This window comes from Nuphar pumila, chromosome 1, assembly GCF_984573655.1.
Source record: "Nuphar pumila chromosome 1, dmNupPumi1.hap1.1, whole genome shotgun sequence".
Lineage (NCBI taxonomy): Eukaryota > Viridiplantae > Streptophyta > Magnoliopsida > Nymphaeales > Nymphaeaceae > Nuphar > Nuphar pumila.
Window position 1 is genome coordinate 97,128,847 of NC_143249.1, and position 19,609 is coordinate 97,148,455.

The window sequence follows — 19,609 nt, forward strand, 5'->3', positions numbered from 1 at the left end:
TTGACACCAGACTTTAAGGCAGCTATGGTGTTAATGACTAAAGGGACTGCCTCTGAATATATGGTACAAGAATAGATCATGCCTCTAGTGATATGCAAAACGACTAATAGATCTTAGGATGATATTACATGAAACAAAACAAGTGATAAAGAAAAAAAAAATGAAATCCTGAGAAATCATGGTGGACGAATCAACAAGCTGGTTTGGGAGATAGATGCAGGGCATATACTATATGTGCTACCTAAATGCAATAGGCTCAGGTGTTACTATTGGATTAAAGCAACAGACCCTTTATATACAAGTGATTGTGTTATGATACAATGAATCATATCTGTGCAGTGAATGAAGTAATAGGTAATGGCATATCCCATAATGTTCAGGACAGTAACCGGAAAGATGACGGTTGAGAGAACCATCAATACCCAATTCTGCGAAATACCAGTAACATGAATGGCAGCAGCTCTAGCTTTTCCAGTTACCTAAAATATAGAGAAATTCAATGCTAAAGCACAGATAGCATAAAAGAAATTTTCCAGAAGTTGAGCTGGACTTTTGAAGTTCCCATTTTAGGCTTCTCCAACAAAGACCAAGGCACCGATAGGAACAGGAAACTGCAGGGTGCTATGTAACACAAGCTGATAATAAAATTCAATGCTAAGCTCCTTTTCTATAGGAGAACCTGAATTAAGATAAGCCTAAGAATTCCTGCAAACATACCCATCACCTGGTACACTTAAATTGTCAGTGTCATATATAACGGCTATTAGGAAAATTGCTAATGGCATAAGGGCTTTAAGCATTGGCAAGAAGGCCACTGAAATATACTGATGAGTAGTATCACCAAACCACAGACTTGAGGCAGAGGAGATGCAGAGAGGAATCATACAAGTTGTACATATTTCAGATATCACATTGACAGGTTCAACAACCATTGAGAGCATGAACGAGAATGAATGCAACGACACCAGAGAGTCCCATGCGAATCAAGTTAAGTGTTATAGGAAATGGAAAATTGAAATGTTTTGGGAGATAGAATCTATCACCATCATACCTGATTTATTCACAGACAGCAGTGAATGTCTTAGTAGTACCCTTATCTAATCAGCATCAGGTGCATCAAGCACCTAACAACAAGAGATATATTCATTTTATTTCTTGGATGCCAGGATCCTGATGGCATAGTCTTCTATCGAGCAAAGAGAGGTCTGATACTACAACAAGGCTATGGATATTGCCCAAAGTAAGGCAGCACCATTACAAACAAGCTAAACTCTGGATGTAACCCGAGCTATCCTTACCCACTTCTGTGATTCCAGAGAGGATGACATCGTGTCAGAGAGGACACCGATGAGGTCAGGGTGTGATGGAGTAACTGATGATACGATTTTATGAAATGGAAAAGAGGGAAATGAAGTAGCATATGACGGTAAAAAAAAAAAAACTAATGAGAATATAACACAGACAAAAGAAATGGGTTTTGGTAATTCTACTAATGAATTACCTTCAGCCAGATGTTCTTTTTACATTAGTCATTATAGGCTTAAGTCGATCCTTAATGGAAAGTAATATTGATAATAATCAGCCGGCGACAGAGGTATGAGTCGACCTCTGTTCATCAGATCAGAGAGCATAATCAGGTAATGAGCCAGATAAGCAAACTGATATCAAAACCAAAATTAAATGTAAACAAGCAATCAAATGTTAGAACGCGATCATTCTCTTGATGTAGCTTCTGCAAGTCGAGGCTGCTATGCTAGCAGTTTAGTATTACAGGGGATGCTTTCAATTAAATCAATGAAAACTAGAGAGGGGTTGATGGGGAAATCAGGGAAGGGAATAAGAGTAGAAACCAAGTGAAGGAAAGTAGAGAAATAAACTCATGATTAGCTGATTGCTAGAAGTGCTTCTTTCAATGTTGGATCGAATCTACAGGGAAAAGGAGGATCACGGTCTTTCTGACTGTCCTTGATCGATCCGTCGAAGGGTGATAAAAGGAGGAGAGGGTATGGGGAAGGAAGAAAGACAAGAGGAAAAGCAGGGGGATTCGGGAGGTGGGAAAAACTAGAGTCATGGGTCCTTCTCCTGCTGGAAGGAAAGAAGAAAGGAAATCAATAGGGGATTCCAGCGATGCCTTTAGGAGTCCACATTGGGGCCTTTTAAAGATTTTGGAGGGATTCATCTGGAAGATCAGCAATTTTGAGGCTTTTCAACCTAATCTTTTGAAAGCATTTGAAAATTTTCAAACAAATTTTTGAAAAATTTTGAAACTCGCCAATCTTTGGAGAAGAGGACGACATTCTTTTCTGAAGGAAAATTTTTGAGTTCAAAGCTTAGGTAAAAAAAAAATGAGGGTTTCACGGTGGCTCCTTTTGGGGTTGAAAAAGTAAAAAGAAAGAGAGTGAGTAAAACGAGTTTTTTTTTTTAAGGTGGTGCCACCTCAGCCGGTTTAAGAAAATTCTTTTTGAAATAAATTTTTTTTTTGTTTGATTTTCTTTGCAAGGAATTTTAGTGAGGCGCCACCTATGTGTGGGCCTACTGATTATTTTATTAAAATAAATAGAATTGAAAATTAAAGAAAGGGTTTTATAAATTGGTGTCAACTCTGGGTGGGCACTGTTTGAAAATAAAAGAAATACTTGAGAATTTGAGTGTGACGCCACTTCAGGGTGGGTCCCACGTCATTTATTTGAAATAAAAGCAAATTCAAAATGAATAAATTCTTTTTGGGATTTTTATAATAGTAGGCTAGTTAGAAAATACGAAGTAAAACTTTTACAAAATTATAGAAATTTAGAAGGAAGATGATCCTTCAGGGCAAAATATATAAAAAAATGCAAAGATTTTGTAATGAAATTTAAAGTCTTTTTGCAAAAAGTTTTGAAATAAAATCTTCTACATTTAAAGTTGTTTCCCCTTCTTTCCAACTGACGAGATTTGAAAATCAATATAAAAAACTATCCAGATTGTTTTTCTTGAGAAAACTTTTGTAATTCGGAGTCTTGGGGGTTAAGACGAGGGAAACTGACTATTTTGAAAAACCCACGGATTTGAAATCACTTTTGAAATATTTAAAATTCGAATCTGGATTGATAATTTTGAAAATCAGGAGTTCTGGATCTCAAAATGACATGCTGTGCAGTGAAATGATATGAAATGCTCATGCAATGCTATGCAAAGACATGTTTCAAGAAATACTACTCTGAATCAGGGATTGGAAATTCTAGCTTCTTGTCAAGAATAGGATTTTGAAAATTTGCAGTTTGAAGATATTTCTGAGCCTAAATAGAGAATTTTTTAGACTCGGGAATGAAATTTTGGACTTTCTGCAAGGTCCAATCTTAGAAAATGACCATTTTGCCCTCCAGTGATCTCGGAGAACCAAAATGTGATGATTGGTGGAGATGTCAGGAAGGTGAGTGAAAATTTGGGGTGTTTACAAATGCCCCTTTTTGCTACTAAGCCGTCTTGTGGCCGAGCTTAGTGGCAAAGAAAAATACACCAAATTTGGGCTATATAAATGCCCCAATTAGAAGGATCTGACTGGGTATAACGATATTAGCCCGGTGAAGATGGTAGATATGGAATGGAGAACGAAGAGGAAAGATTTGCTCTGCGGTGGTGAAGTTCAGGTTTTTGCCCTTAACCTGGATGGGACAGAAAATGCTTCGCATGGGAAAAACTCAGGTTTCATTCTTAACCTGATCAGGGAATGAAGTACCTCCTCAAAGGAGGCTCAGGTTTGTGCCCTTATCCTGATTGGGTGGAAAATGAATGAAATCCTCGAAGGAAGAGACCATGATGGAAGCTTCGGATTTTGCACAATAAATCCGACAAAGGTTTTGCAAAAGGAAGGAAAATGGGGTCCCTAAAGCTTGAAAAGGGATTGATCTTGGTCGTCTCATTGCTGAGACTAAATAGCTTTTGAAATTGCCTTTTGCGATAAAATGGTTGGTGGTTCGACCTCGAACCGAAATTGGACTGCCTATGGTGGGACAGTGGGGACACAAGGAAGTGTGCGAATCTGAGAGCCTAGGCGCTCAAATTATAAAAAGAAGGGAAGGAATCTTGAAAACTCCCGTAATCAAGTCCTTAAAGAGGGATTGAAAATTGGTGTCAGGATGTATAAAAAACGGTCATCAAGCTCTCACTTCACGTCAGGATAGCTAGAAAATATTGTCAAAATGTTGAGAATTCTGTTGTTGATTCAAAGTATTTGAAAATGATGCATATTGTTGCAAAGATATTCCTTCTTTTCTACCTGAAGTATTACCTCCAAACGAGATTGACTTCGTAGGATCAAGATTTTGGAATCCAAATTACTTGTGATTGACCATCTTTAAGGAAGCTATCAATTTCCTTGATATGAACAGGAAAGAGAGAAATTAATATTACAAAAGCAATTGATGACGGAATATTGATAATAGAATTCCACAAATTTAAAGAAGATTCTTGATAGATTTGGTAGTTTGATATCTTGGGAGCTTCTCTCATGATAATCTTTCTGCACTCTTTTGAATTCTCTTGGGTTTCGGGGGAGTTTATTACATCATCCTTCATTTTGGAGATGTCTTGACTTTTCTCTCTTTCTTTTCCCTCTCTTGCTCTCTTTTTGGAAAGGTACATCACAAACTCCTTCAACTTGGAGATGTTTCGATCCTTCTTTGCCTCAGGGGTCATGTTGATGAGATTGGTTCATGGGTTGGAGATCTTTGGATGATAGCGGCAATTAAATATCTTTTAGGGATTGTCGGGAGGTTCATCGCATCTGCCTTCATCTCGACAGTGCTTTGTACTTTCCCTGGAAGGATCCGTCACAAACTCCGTCATCTTGGAGATGTTTCAAATCTTCTTTGGCCCTGGGGGTCTACTCGCTTAATTCGCCTTCATCTTGATGACAATTGAGAGATCATTTTTGCGGATATTTAATTGCAGCTTAGGTGATTTTGAGGAGACAGGGCTTGGGTGGATTCTCTCTTTTTCTAGCGCTCAGGATATTTCCACTACCTTATTTTACAAGAATAGTCTTTAGAGATGTGCTATAACTGCGATCAATATCAATCATTTATGGCTTTGCAATAACATTGAATTTTCTTTGCCGGCCATATCGAGGATTTATCCTTCATCCTTTTGGTTGGTCAATGGAAGGAATTTGAATTTTTGAATCTTTCCTCGCAAAAGTTTCGCTCTTTTGGAAGTAATGCTGAAGGTAAACTGAGGTAAAGATTTATGCAATAAAGATTCTGAAATCAACAAATAATTGTACAAATTGACAAAATTTTCTTGAAATCCTTGGTGAAAGAGAGCATTTGAGGTCTGGCTCAACACATCCGTGACAAAAATTATCCTCTCCTTTCCTCAAAGGAGAAGACTCAGGCTTAGCCCTTACCTGAATGGGAAATTGAAATTACTCCTCTCTTCCCTGAAGAGAAGGTGTTTGCAAAATGAACTTTTGAAGAGAAATTAAGCTTTCGTCAAAGCTCCCTAATACTAGGTTTCTCTTATGGAAAGGGGGGCGATAATAGTGAGGTCGGAAAATTGGGTCATGAAAGAGCGAGTCCATCATATTCTCCCTGAAAAGAGGGTCCTCCATGATGAAAATGGCCTAGTATGAAAATTGGGGACCCACAAGGAATGTGAGTCTCTCCCTAGAAAAGGGTTCCTTGTGTGAAATTGGAAATTGTTTTGCAAACGGTTCACAAAGACGCGAGTCCCCTCAAACTCTCACTGAAAACGGGCTAGGTGAACGAATTGGATAGCATGCGAAAAGAACAAGCTCCCTCGAACTCTCCCTAAAAGGGTCTCTCGCAAGAGAAAATGATTGAAATTTGGATATTGGGCCGATAGGCGGAATGAATACGACCATGATTAGGAAAGGTAACCCGTAGGTCGAAAATGATTGAAATAGGCTTGGTAACCCGAGGGTTTGAAATTGGATGACCTAACGGTCAACATTGAGAATTGATTGACCCAAAGGTCAAAGTTGTGTGACCCGGAGGTCAAAATTGAGAATTGAATGACCCGAAGGTCAAAATTTGAAATTGAATGACCTGGAGATCAATATTGGAAATTGAGTGACCCGCAGGTCGAAATTGGAAATTGGATGACCTGACGGTCGAAATTGAGAATTTGAATGATCCAGAGATTTAAATTGGAAATTGGTGGGAAAAAGGTCAAATTTGAGAAATTGGCTGACCCTGGGGATCAAAGTGATTTGGATCAACAAAGGAGAATAAAGAGCTCGAGTCAAAGCTCGAATAAAGTAAAGAGATCACGAGTCAGAACCCGGATCAACAAAGGAGAAATAATTTGAAAGAAAACCCGAGTCGAAACTCGGATTTTCAAAGGAAAAATAATTTTGACAGAAAACCCGAGTCGGAACTCGGATCTTCAATGGATAAATAATTTGAAGGAAAACACGAGTCGGAACTCGGATCTTCAAAAGAAAAATACTTTGAGGGAAAACCCGAGTCGGAACTCAGATCTTCAAAGGAAACATAATTTGAGGGAAAACCTGAGTCGGAACTCGGATCTTCAAAGAAAAAATAATTTGAGGGAAAACCCGAGTCGGAACTCGGATCTTCAAAGGAAAAATAATTTAAAGAAAAACCCGAGTCGGAACTCAGATCTTCAAAGGAAAAAATACAAATCAACTTGAAAGTTGGATTTTGAAAATGTACCAGTTCGAGCACTGGATTTTGAGAATGTACCAGTTCAAGCACTAGATTTTTGAAAATACACCAGTTCAAGCACTGGATTTTGAAATGATACCAGTTCGAGCACTGGATTTTAAAATAATACCAGTTTGAGCACTGGATTTTGGTTCAGTGCTAATGTTGCCTTTCTATTTTGAATAACAATTAGGAATTGTGATGGGACTGTTTGTTGAAATCCCAATACTGACCAATTTGATATTAATGCAGTTGAATGCAAATTGATGCACATGAATGCGCAAGTTTGTAAAATGAGAGATTTGTTTATCATGCCTGCATACAGAACAAAATTTTAAAAATGCTCCAGTGTAATTGGGAAAAGAAAGTTTGATCCTTATTGAAGAGAATAGGAGGATTACAAGGGGAGAATAATGCTTCAAGTATAGAATTTTTTCAGGTGTCGAGCATTAATGGGATCTTGTAGTTCTACCCCATCGGCATTGATGAGCCGATATGAGTTGCGAGGTAATGCTTCTTTGACGACGTAGGGACCTTCCCAATTTGGCGACCATTTCCCACCAGGATGGTGCTTGAGATAAGTTGTGGATCAAAGTACTAAATCATTGACTTTGAATCTTCTTTCGATGACAAACTTCGCATATTTTTTGGCTATTCTCTGGCGATAGGATTGAGCATGTTCTGCTGCTTTTAACCTTCTCTCGTCGAGTAAGTCTAGTTGTACCAGTCGTTGTTGCTGGTATTGATCAAGAGGTAATTCTAGAAGTGATGCAAATTTCAAAGCGAGCTTCTGCACATGCAAAGGTAATACTACTTTTGTTCCATAGACCAATTCTGATGGAGTAGCATTTGTTGGAGTGCGAATAGTGGTCTGGTAGGCGCATAGTGCATCGTGGATCTTCTCATGCCAGTCGCGGCCGGTTTCTACGGTTCGTTCCAAGATACGGATTAGAATCTTGCTGGTAGCTTCAGCCTGACCATTCCCTTGAGGATAATATGGAGCAGAAAAATGATGATGGATTTTGAACTTCGAGCAGAAGGTTTTCATTCTTTCATTCTTGAAACGACTGCCATTATCTGACACGATGTCATGTGGGATGCCAAAACGGCAAAGGATGCTCTTATGAATAAAAGAGACCACGTGTCGTCCTTCTACTGTGCGAAGAGTGATAGCTTCTACCCACTTGGTGAAATATTCTGTTGCGGCAAGAAAGTATTTGTGGTCATTTGAAGCAGAAGGAGTGATGGGACCTATGACATCAAAGGCCCACATAGAGAACGGGAATGGAGAGACAACATATTGCAAATATGTTGTTGGAGCATGAATAGAAGGTGCATGTATCTGACATTGAACACACTTTTTCACAAAATGATAATAGCCTTGCTGCATAGTCTTCCAATAGTAACCTGCTCTGATGATCTGCTTGATAAGGGTTTGGTAGCCGACGTGGCCACCACAAATGCCTTCGTGTACTTCTCACACGACTTCTTTAGCTTCGTCTTCGTCTAAGCATCTGGAATATTTTGAACTGAATCCACGACGATAAAGGACATTGGCCAGAATGAAATATCGGGTAGACATACGCTGGATTGCTCACTGCTCTTTCTTTGAGAGTTCTGGAAGAAATTCACCGGTTTCTATGAAAGTTTTGATATTGTAATACCAAGGCTTCTTCTTTTGTTCAACTTGGTTTATTTGTTCTGTTGGAAGAAAGGCAGGTTGGTCAAGTCTTCCAATTTCGAAGGAACGACAAGATTCTCCATTCTTGAATGCCATAATGGAGCCTAGGTTGGCTAGACTATCAGCCACTTGATTAAAATCTCTATTGATATGGAAGAGCTAAAATTCTTCAAATTTGCTGACAAGAGCTGAAACGATTTTTTGATAGGGAAATAGCTTTTGATCTTTCACCTGCCATTCGGCTCGAACTTGATTGACAACGAGTAATGAGTCACCGTATGCGTGCACTCTCTTGACATTGAAGTCTAGTAGAATCTTTAGTCCTTGAATCAGAGCTTCATACTCAGCCATATTGTGGGTGCATGGAAAATCGAGCTTAAGGGAAAAGGGAATCATCTCCTTCTCAGGAATGATTAATAAAATCCCAATGCCTATTCCTGCCATGTTCTTGGAACCATCGAAAAATAAATTCAGGATTGGACATTGCTGGATATTGCATATTTGCTCATCAGGGAAGTCATCTCCGGCTTTCACTTCTTCTGCCAAAGGAAAATCCACCAATTGATCTGCAATTGCTTAACCTTTGATTGATTGCTGGGAAACATATTCTAAGTCATACTACATCAGTAAGACTTGCCATTTGGTGACTCATCCACTGAGAAAAGGTTGCTCTAAGATGTACTTGAGAGGATTGAGTTTAGACAAGATTTTGACTTCAGATGCCAGCATGTAGTGTCTTAGCTTCTGACACATCCACACCAGAGCTAGGCAGGTCTTCTCTATTTGAGAGTATTTATTTTCATAGTCTATGAAAGTCTTACTCATATAATAAATGGTGTGTTCTATCAAGCTGCCTTCTTTATACTGCGCCAAGAATCCGCCGCATGCGACTTGAATGACTGACATGTATAACAGAAGGGGTTTCCCTAATTCTGGCGGTTTCAAGATAAGAGGATTGAGGAGATACTTCTTGATCCGATCGAACGATTGCTGACATTCTGGTCCCATTCGAACTTCACTTCTTTTCTGAGTAAGTGATTAAAAGGCTCGCATCTCATTGCCAAATTGGAAATAAATCGCTGGATTGATTGCATGCATCCCTGAAGGTTGCGTAATTCTTTGAGATTAGTTGGGGGTGGCATATCAATGATAGCATTTGCTTTGGCTAGGTCAACTTCAATTCCCTTTTTGCTGACCAGAAAACCCAACAGTTTGCCTAACTTGACTCCAAAAACACACTTTTCGGGATTAAGTCTTAACTTATAAAGAATGAGCCATTTAAACACTTGATCAAGAGCTTTGATGTGATCATCTTCCTCTTTGGACTTCACGAGGATATCATCAACATACGCATCCATGATTTTGGGCATCTGATCGTGAAAGATGACGGCCATTGCCCGTTGATATGTTGCTCCAGCATTCTTGAGCTCGAAAGGCATAACGGTATAACAAAAAGTGCCCCAAGGCGTAGTGAAGGAAGTTTTTGATTAATCGCGGGCGGCCAACTTAATCTGATTATAGCCGAAATATCCATCCATAAAAGAGAACATGGCATGTCCTGCTATGCTGTAACGCCCCGGATTTACAAACAAAGCTAAGTTAATAATTTTCATGAATTTTTTTTTTCTTTGCAGCGGAACTTAGAAAAGCTTTTAGCAGCAGAATCAGACGATAATGAGTCGTCGGTTTTAGAAAACTCCAAGCACGTTGCAGGTATGTGGCCAAGCAACTCATTGACCACCAAAGTGTTCCATTTTATCGAAAACTACATGTTTATTACAACACTACTGCTTTAGAAAAGCAGTGTAGGTTCAATAAAAGGAAGCAGTACAACTCTGTCTAGAGAAACCTTGGAACTCGATGCCGCCTTGCTCCGCATATCGCCACGCAGGTACAACACCTGAAATCCTCATTAAACGGAGTCAGAACCACTGATGGTCTGGTAAGCAAGCAAACATGCATCCATTCAACTCAAGCACATATGATGACCACTTAGGGTTGCAGTTCGTAATAACGACGCTCAAGCCTCCAAGACTTAGCGTATATCGCAAGAGCCTCCTCAGGGCTATGAGTTGAACATTCGCTCAAGTCTTCACGACTTAGCCTTGACCTCTTCCGGGTCTCAAAGTGATGTCTAGCTCAAGTCTTCATACTTGGCACATCCGTATCCCACGCATCTAAGGACAGCTCCTCGAGCTTCGCTTAGTCGTGCGGATACAACACGGGTCTTTGCTCAGTCAGTCCAGTAGTATACCGAACATGACACCTTCACAAAGGTTATGCAGGACTGACTAAACAACGGCCATCCACGCATACATTCAAGCATCGCTGAACCTAAGCTAATGCATTGTTTCGATATTTAACCTCTTCCACCCTTGGTACGCGGGCGAAGCATTGTCCGGGCATCAACGCGATGTTCTGGGGGTTGATTATTCTATGTATTTTAGATACCCCAGAGGCCTGTTGACCCTATCCATAGTAGGGCTGTGTGTTTCAACTGGGAGAACCCTACTAGGCCCATATTCGGATGCATCCTCTACTTGCAGTAGTTGGGTTCAATCCTTAGATCTTAAGGATAACCTCGACCCCAAAACCGATGAGTGACTGAGGCCATCGTGGACTCTATCAGGTCCAAAGTAAAATACGTGTCACTCAAGGCTGTACCATCACTGTCATTCCATAGTGAGCATAATTCCTGAAGGGGTCTGCCAGTCTTACAATTACTTGGACAGAATCTGCATGCCATTTAGGCAGCCCGTGCCTTAGCACTACGGGAGTATGTACACGACCCCATTCAGTCCGCTCCAACACCCTAACACGATTTTCAACCGCGGGGCATATGCGACCTTAAGTCTTATTCATATGCATGCAGAACACCGCTCTTGGCACTACGGCCACCACAAGCATCACACCTCTTTTGGGTGGAAACAACACACTCTGGCTCAGCAGCCCTTACGAGTATGGTTGCGTAACCGTTCTCAATGAGCATGCATATGACTCGATCTAAATAGATCGGCTACTCGGCGTTTTTTTATGCAACGAGTCCAAACCTAGTCAAGGCGCAACGTCTACTCTGGCTCGACGGCCCTTACGAGCAAGGTGCCCTTGTAGGCACAGGGATACGAGCCGATCTGGCATCGTTTCATCATCGGACATCATTATGTCGTTCCATTGGTTCCGGCAGCTCTTCTGCCAACCATTTCGTCAGCACCTCCCCTGCTCTACCGGCAGTGGTGCAACGAACCCTTCTACGTTGTAGAAGGCATTCCATGAACTGGGTAGCACTCTGCTATATGTCAGAGTATCCTGCTATATTCTTTCTGAGCTATTCTTAGCTTCTTCAGAAATTTCTGCAGCACTTCCTCTCTTTTACGGAGAAAGCGTGCGTTTCTTTTATCCATTTCAGCGGCATCTCCCCTCTTTGGTAGGAAATCGCCACGCTTAATTCGGGCAAATGGATGTGCACCGTTGTGCGTACTTTGCATCCATCAAGGTTGCAGGAACCCTGGGCCATAGTCAGGCCATACATAATTGACTTAGTCTTTACGTAAAGAGCATTTTGCCAAAAAGTGAAGCCTTTCCAATAGGGGCTTCATTCGTCAAGCAGAATCTTGAACGAGGAGCGGCAATGGAATCACATTGGCGATTTGGAGTTTGGTCTCCATTTGAACGCTCATTTATGCGCCATATATGTAGTATAAGCAGAAGCCTGTGCTTTATACAGCGGCGGCATAAATGAAATGCATATACTATTGTTCAGGGTGTGTAACTGAACAAAATATTCTACATATATATCAAAACAGGAGCCTTGGCATCGTTCGACGCGACGACGTAAGTAAATACATTGCAGAAAGCAGGAGCCTTGGCATCGTTCAACGCGACGGCGTAAGTAAATGCATAATCGGAAGTGCAATAATCGAAAGTGCAGAAAACAGGGAGCCTTGGCATCATACGATGCGACGGAAAGGGTAAATTACATAGCCTGTGCGATATAGGACGCGTCGGTAGAATCAACAGATATACACCTAGATCCGTATCCAACGATAATTACGAGGCGAGCGGGTAAACACCGAAGTGTTCTGAAGGGCTCAACCAAGAACTAAGGCGAGATACCATTTTTAAATAGCATATACTGCGTATTTGAACATAGATATATCCGACGATAGTTACGAGACGAGCGGGTGAACACCGAAGTGTCCAAAAAGGGCTCAATCAAGAACTAAAGTAAGATACTACTTCAGAAAGTATATGCTATATATAAACAATCAAATACTTGAGAGAGATGAATCAACGAAGCAAACTTACTTCAATTTGTGGAAGAAACGACTCCCGAATGATCCAACGCTTTGAACAAGCTTCAATCCTTCCGTCAAGAGGTCAAACTAGGTCAGATGAAGTCGACCTAGTTAAGAAAGAGGTAAAGCAGGTCAAGCTGCTTAACCTAAGTGGTTTGAACCAAACTGGGTTCGGTCTAAGTCAACTAGGTTCAGCAGGTTCGAACTCAACGCATGTAGGCTAAGTCTGGGTTCAGAAATCCAAACCAAAAGTTAGACCAAAAAGGACTTTGACTTTGACTTCAAACCCAACTAGGTTCAAGTCAAGTCAACTGGGTTTGGACTTAGGTCAGGTAGGTTCAGACCTAGGTCAGGTGGGTTAGGACCAAGTCAGGCAGGCTCAGGCTAAGTCAGGCAGGCTCAGACCAGGTCAGGTGGGCTTAGGTGGGCTAGGCTAGGTAGGGGAGGTTTGGAAAAGGAGGAGAGAGAGAGGGCTAGACAATTTTTTAAAGGAGGGGGGCTCCTCTATTTATTGATTCTAAAACTTGAGCCCCAAGTTTCAGAATTTCTATTTTAGTCCATAGCTTTTTCAGAAATTCCCTTTGATCTTATCCAGATGAGTCATTGATCTTATCCATCTGACTGTTTGATCTTATCCATCTGACTGTTTGATCTTATCCAGAAGGAATATTCCATGGAATATTCCCTGAAAGGTGCTGGAAGATTCTAGAAGGCTCTGGAATATTCTAGAATATTCTAGAATATTTTCTAAGAAATGTTTCTGTGGGTCCCACCAATATTTTCGCGGGTCCCGTAAAAAAGTTGAGTTTTCGGCAATTTTTTTCGAAAAATTCTGAGTAGGCCATTATCTTCGTATTGATGTAACTAAGAAAGTTGGCTCGCAGGAATCTTCTGATTTCATTCAGGTAGGAAGTTATGGCTTCCAGAGCGTTTGAGCATATATTCGTGAAGATACGAATATCCTAAGTATATCTGGGTCGCATGAATCGGTTCGATTCGCTTTACGGTAAAAACACTATTTTTCACTGGAAAATGCCTCAAGAATTTATTCAGAATTTGAACTGAAAAATTGCGGGTCTTACATCATTACCCCCTTAAAGGAATTTCGTCTGCGAAATTCAGTTAAGGGTACAATGTGCGTAACTCGGGATATTTCTCCCATATGTTAGATTCATAATTTTATTTACTTAGTTCAACATCGTATTTAGTCCAATCATAACCTCATATCATGATTCATGATCGATGAGGTATGTTTCTCATATCTGAGTTCAAATTATGCTACAACCACGATAGTTTGTTGAATCAATGTTCTTCCAACCGGCTATTAACATAGCCATCTTGTGTAACTATTTCATACACACAGATCATTCTTCTAGAGATTAACCATATTGAAATAAGTCCCCTGTCAGACTACTTGGTATTGGAAACGTACCTCCTCACAGGTTCGCCCTCGTCAGACTTACCTGATATTGGATCAGTACACCCTCACAGAATCATACTAGCTAAGCTACTGATTTTGGAACATATACACTCGCACGGAGCTGTATACCCTCACAGGCTCACTCTTGCTAGACGATCTGATCTTGAATATGTAAAACCTCACAAGACTCTCTTCTTGGGAACAATTCCTCGATGGTTTATTTTATTAAGTGACTTTTAGCATTCTAATTACGCAAACTTAATTTCTCAATCATTGAGTCTATAGCCATCAATTTCTGGGTATAAGCACTTTAAGATTTAATTTAGCAAATCCAACATTACTTTAGAGAGCAAGGATACATATCGATCCAGATGACCGTACACAAGGTCATAAGCCACTTGTCTCAAGCATTTATTGGATCTTGTCTTTCGATAGCTTTTTACCCATTACAACTCTATCTATCAAGGTATTCAGATTCCTTGATACGATCATTATCCGTGAGTTGTTCGGCTGTCACCGCATAGACACGACCTGCCACAGGTTTTTGCTCTATCCTGGATAGTGGCAGTCGTTGTTGTTGTATTTGTTGAGAGGGTCCTCCAGATCCCATATTTCTTTGTTGAAGATCTGAGGCCTTCTTGCGACATTCTCTTACACGATGCCCTGATTTGCCGCAATACAGGCAACCTCCCGTATCGTGAGGACAAACCCCTCCGGGATGATCAGAGCTACACCTCGGGCATTGAAAATTAGGCTGTTGGTAGGGCTGATTAGTATCTACCATCTATAATGGTCGCTCGGCCGGTGGAGTAAAGTTGTTCTCCCGAAAATCCCTCTTATAAAAAGCTGGTCATGATTCCTGGCCACCGGGGAACGTCCTCTTGTTGTTCCCATTACTTGCTACCGGTCGCTTTACTACGACCCCTTTGCATCGCTCCCAGTCTGCGCTAATCTTTGAAGCTGCTGCCACAGCGGCTTGAAATGTTTGGGGCATGCTAGTTATAACTCGAGATCGTAGCCCTTCCCGAAATCCGTTGATATATTTATCGGCCCTCTCCTGGTCAGTATCGAATAACCGAGAGCAGTACCGCTCAAGGTTCTGAAACTTGGTAGTATAGTCAATAAGACTCATACCACCCTGCTATAGTTCCAGAAACTCCATCTTTTTCTTATTTCTGGAGTGCAACGGGAAGTAGTTATCCAAGAAAGTTCTCCGAAAATCATCCCAAGGGATGACTTCAAGCTGAGAGAACTGAATGATCTTAGTGGTATCCCACCACTTTCGTGCATTATCCTTCAGCCTATATGTGTCGAAGTTAGTCTTTTTCTCTTCCGGTACTTCCAGTACCAGAAAAGCGCTCTCTGTCTCCTCGATCCAGCTTTCTGCAAGCTTTGGATCGGCACTGCCAACGAAAACAGGTGGGTCGAGTTTGAGGAACTTTTCATATGTTATTCCTACAAGGTTCTCATTGCGAGGCGGGGTTGGTTCTTGCCTTGATTCACGAATGGTAGACATAAGCCTGTGTATGGGACTCCTTGCTTGGCATAGTTCTCCTCGTCCTAGGAGTCATTTATCTATTCACACAAATATACCCAAATCAGAAAAAGTGTAAGATTTATACTTACAGTGCGATACGGTGAACAAGACGGATCTTGAACCAGGCTTCTCAGACACATGCTCTGATACAAATTCTGTAACGCCCCGGATTTCCAAACAAAGCTAAGTTAATAATTTTCATGAATTTCTTTTTTTTTTTCTTTGCAACGGGACTTAGAAAAGCTTTTAGCAGCGGAATCAGACGATAATGAGTCGTCGGTTTTAGAAAACTCCGAGCACGTTGCAGGTATAAGGCCAAGCAACTCATTGACCACCAAAGTGTTCCATTTTATTGAAAAGCACATATGTTTATTACAACACTACTGCTTTAGAAAAGCAGTGTAGGTTCAATAAAAGGAAGCAGTACAACTCTGTCTAGAGAAACCCTGGAACTCGATGCCGCCTTGCTCCGCATATCGCCACGCAGGTACAACACCTGAAATCCTCATTAAACGGGGTCAGAACCACTGATGGTCTCGTAAGCAAGCAAACATGCGTCCATTCAACTCAAGCACATACGATGACCACTTAGGGTCGTAGTTCGTAATAACGATGCTCAAGCCTCCAAGACTTAGCGTATATCGCAAGAGCCTCCTCAGGGCTATGAGTTGAACATTCGCTCAAGTCTTCACGACTTAGCCTCGACCTCTTCCGGGTCTCAAAGTGATGTCTACCTCAAGTCTTCATACTTGGCACATCCGTATCCCACGCATCTAAGGACAGCTCCTCGAGCTTCGCTTAGTCGTGCGGATACAACACGGGTCTTTGCCCAGTCGGTCCAGTAGTATACCGAACATGACATCTTCACAAAGGTTATGCAAGACTGACTCAACAACGGCCATCCACGCATACATTCAAGCATCGATGAACCTAAGCTAATGCATTGTTTCGATATTTAACCTCTTCCACCCATGGTACGCGGGCAAAGCATTGTCCGGGCATCAACGCGACGTTCTGGGGGTTGATTATTCTATGTATTTTAGATACCCCAGAGGCCTGTTGACCCTATCCATAGTAGGGCAGTATGTTTCAACTGGGAGAACCCTACTAGGCCCATATTCGGATGCATCCTCTACTTGCAGTAGTTGGGTTCAATCCTTAGATCTTAAGGATAACCTCGACCCCAAAACCCATGAGTGACTGAGGCCATCGTGGACTCTATCAGGTCCAAAGTAAAATACGTGTCACTCAAGGCTGTACCATCACTGTCATTCCACAGTGAGCATAATTCCTGAAGGGGTCTGGCAGTCTTACAATTACTTGGACAGAATCAGCATGCCATTTAGGCAGCCCGTGCCTTAGCACTACGGGAGTATGTACCCGACCCCATTCAGTCCGCCCCAACACAGTCATTACTGAGGGGGTACCCCTAACATGATTTTCAACTGGGGGGATGTGCGACCTTAAGTCTTATTCATATGCATGCAGAACACCGCTCTTGGCACTACGGCCACCACGAGCATCACACCTCTTTTGGGTGGAAACAACACACTCTGGCTCAGCAGCCCTTATGAGTCTGGTTGCGTAACCGTTCTCAATGAGCATGCATATGACTTCAGAAAGTATATGCTATATACAAACAATCAAATACTTGAAAGAGATGGATCAACAAAGCGAACTTACTTCAATTTGCGGAAGAAACGACTCCCGAATGATCCAACGCTTTGAACAAGCTTCGATCCTTCCGTCAAGAGGTCAAACTAGGTCAGATGAAGTCGACCTAGTTGAGAAAGAGGTAAAGCAGGTCAAGCTGCTTAACCTAAGTGGTTTGAACCAAACTGGGTTGGGTCTAAGTCAACTGGGTTCAGCAGGTTCAAACTCAACCCAAGTAGGCTAGTCTGGGTTCAGAAATCCAAACCAAAATTTGGACCAAAAAGGACTTTGACTTTGACTTCAAACCCAACTAGGTTCAAGTCAAGTCAATTGGGTTTGGACTTAGGTCAGGCAGGTTCAGACCTAGGTCAGGTGGGTTAGGACCAGGTCAGGCAGGCTCAGGCTAAGTCAGGCAGGCTCAGACCAGGTCAGGTGGGCTAGGCTAGGTAGGGGAGGTTTGGAAAAGGAGGAGAGAGAGAGGGCTAGACGATTTTTCAAAGGAGGGGGGATCCTCTATTTATAGATTCTGAAACTTGAGCCCCAAGTTTCAGAATTTCCATTTTAGTCCATAGCTTTTTCAGAAATTCCCTTTGATCTTGTCCAGATGAGTCACTGATCTTATCCATCTGACTGTTTGATCTTATCCATCTGACTGTTTGATCTTATCCAGAAGGAATATTCCATGGAATATTCCCTGGAAGGTGCTGGAAGATTTTAGAAGGCTCTGGAATATTCTAGAATATTCTAGAATATTTTCTGAGAAATGTTTCTGTGGGTCCCACCAATATTTTCGCGGGTCCCGCAAAAAAGTTGAGTTTTCGGCAATTTTTTTCGAAAAATTCTGAGTAGGCCATTATCTTCGTATTGATGTAACTAAGAAAGTTGGCTCGCAGGAATCTTCTGATTTCGTTCAGGTAGGAAGTTATGGCTTCTAGAGCATTTGAGCATATATTCGTGAAGATACGAATATCCTAAGTATATCTGGGTCGCAGGAATCGGTTCGATTCGCTTTACGGTAAAAACACTATTTTTCACTGGAAAATGCCTCAAGAATTTATTCAGAATTTGAACTGAAAAATTGCGGGTCTTACATGTGCTGTCGATTAGAAGATCAATGCTTGGATGTGGATAATCATCTTTCGGAGTTGCTTTGTTGAGATCTCTGAAGTCTATGCAAATCCTCACTTTGCCACTTTTATTTGGAACAACGACAATATTGGCTAACCAATCAGGGTAGTTAATATGTCGGATGAACCCTGCTTTGAGCAAATCTTTGAGTCCTTTGACTTGTTGTTCTATTCTGGGATCCATTTTTCTCAATTTCTGCTTAACGGGCTTAGCATCTGGCTTTAAAACGAGGTGGTGTTCGACCAATTTGGGGTCTAAACCTGGCATATCTTCATATGTCCATGCGAACACTTCTTCATGTTGTCTGAGAAAGTTAGTGAGCCTTTCCTTCTCTTTCAGACTCAGACTGGTTCCGATCTTGAGAATCTTGGGATTATCCTCCGATCCTATATTGACATCTTCAGTTAGATCTTGTACTAGAATAGATGGTTCATCCTGCTTTTGAACTGAGGCAAACTCTGGTAATTCCCAAAGAGACTGATCAAATTCTGCATAGTCATCTGACTGCTTTGCAACCTTGCCATCCTCTGTGCTCGCTTTGACTCGGTGAATTATTGTCGATTTCTGGAAAGCCTTTGGATTGAGAACGAGTTTCTTGATTGTTCGAGAAGACATTCTGAAATTTTGGATAAGAAATTTGGTTCAGGTAAAATCGCCCATCATAAGACAAACAATCATTTGAAAAAAACCATGCATAAAATGACATTGGAATTATAAAATTAGGAGAGAAAGGAAATAGATAGCATTCAGATAGACAAAGAATCTTTAAATTTTATTGATTTTGAATTGATCAAAGACATTGATGGAATGAGACATTTATTTTGAAAAGACTAGAAAGGAAACAACAAATGGTTCTCAATGTACTCCCTTAACAAAAACAATCTTCTTTTGTGAGCCTTCGCCGGAAAACCCTAGTCCTGCTATGTGGGGATGATGCTTTTGAATCATTGGCTCGATGCGACCGTCTTCGTTTTTACCTAGTCCTTTGAAGGGTTGATAACCATGCTTCAGAAGTAAATCAAATCTCTTTCTTGCTTTCATGAACTATGGGAACAACGGATGATCTTTGAGAGTGTTGTAGTTGATCCGACCTCCAATCTTAAAGAATTTAGGACCTCTCCATCGAGTCATGGCTACAGTGTGCAGAGATGGCTCTGTTGCCTGGATTATTTCTAGACTTTCTCCGAGACTGATTTCTTCACTTTCCCTGATGCTAGGGATATCTGT

The 19,609-nt window shown here is 41.2% G+C and overlaps 1 pseudogene; it reads right to left on the reverse strand.

The window, feature by feature from the left end:
- Window positions 1-266: 266 nt before the first annotated feature.
- LOC149849075 (putative sugar phosphate/phosphate translocator At1g48230 pseudogene) overlaps window positions 267-19,609 on the reverse strand; it is an 88,832-nt pseudogene continuing 69,489 nt past the window's right edge.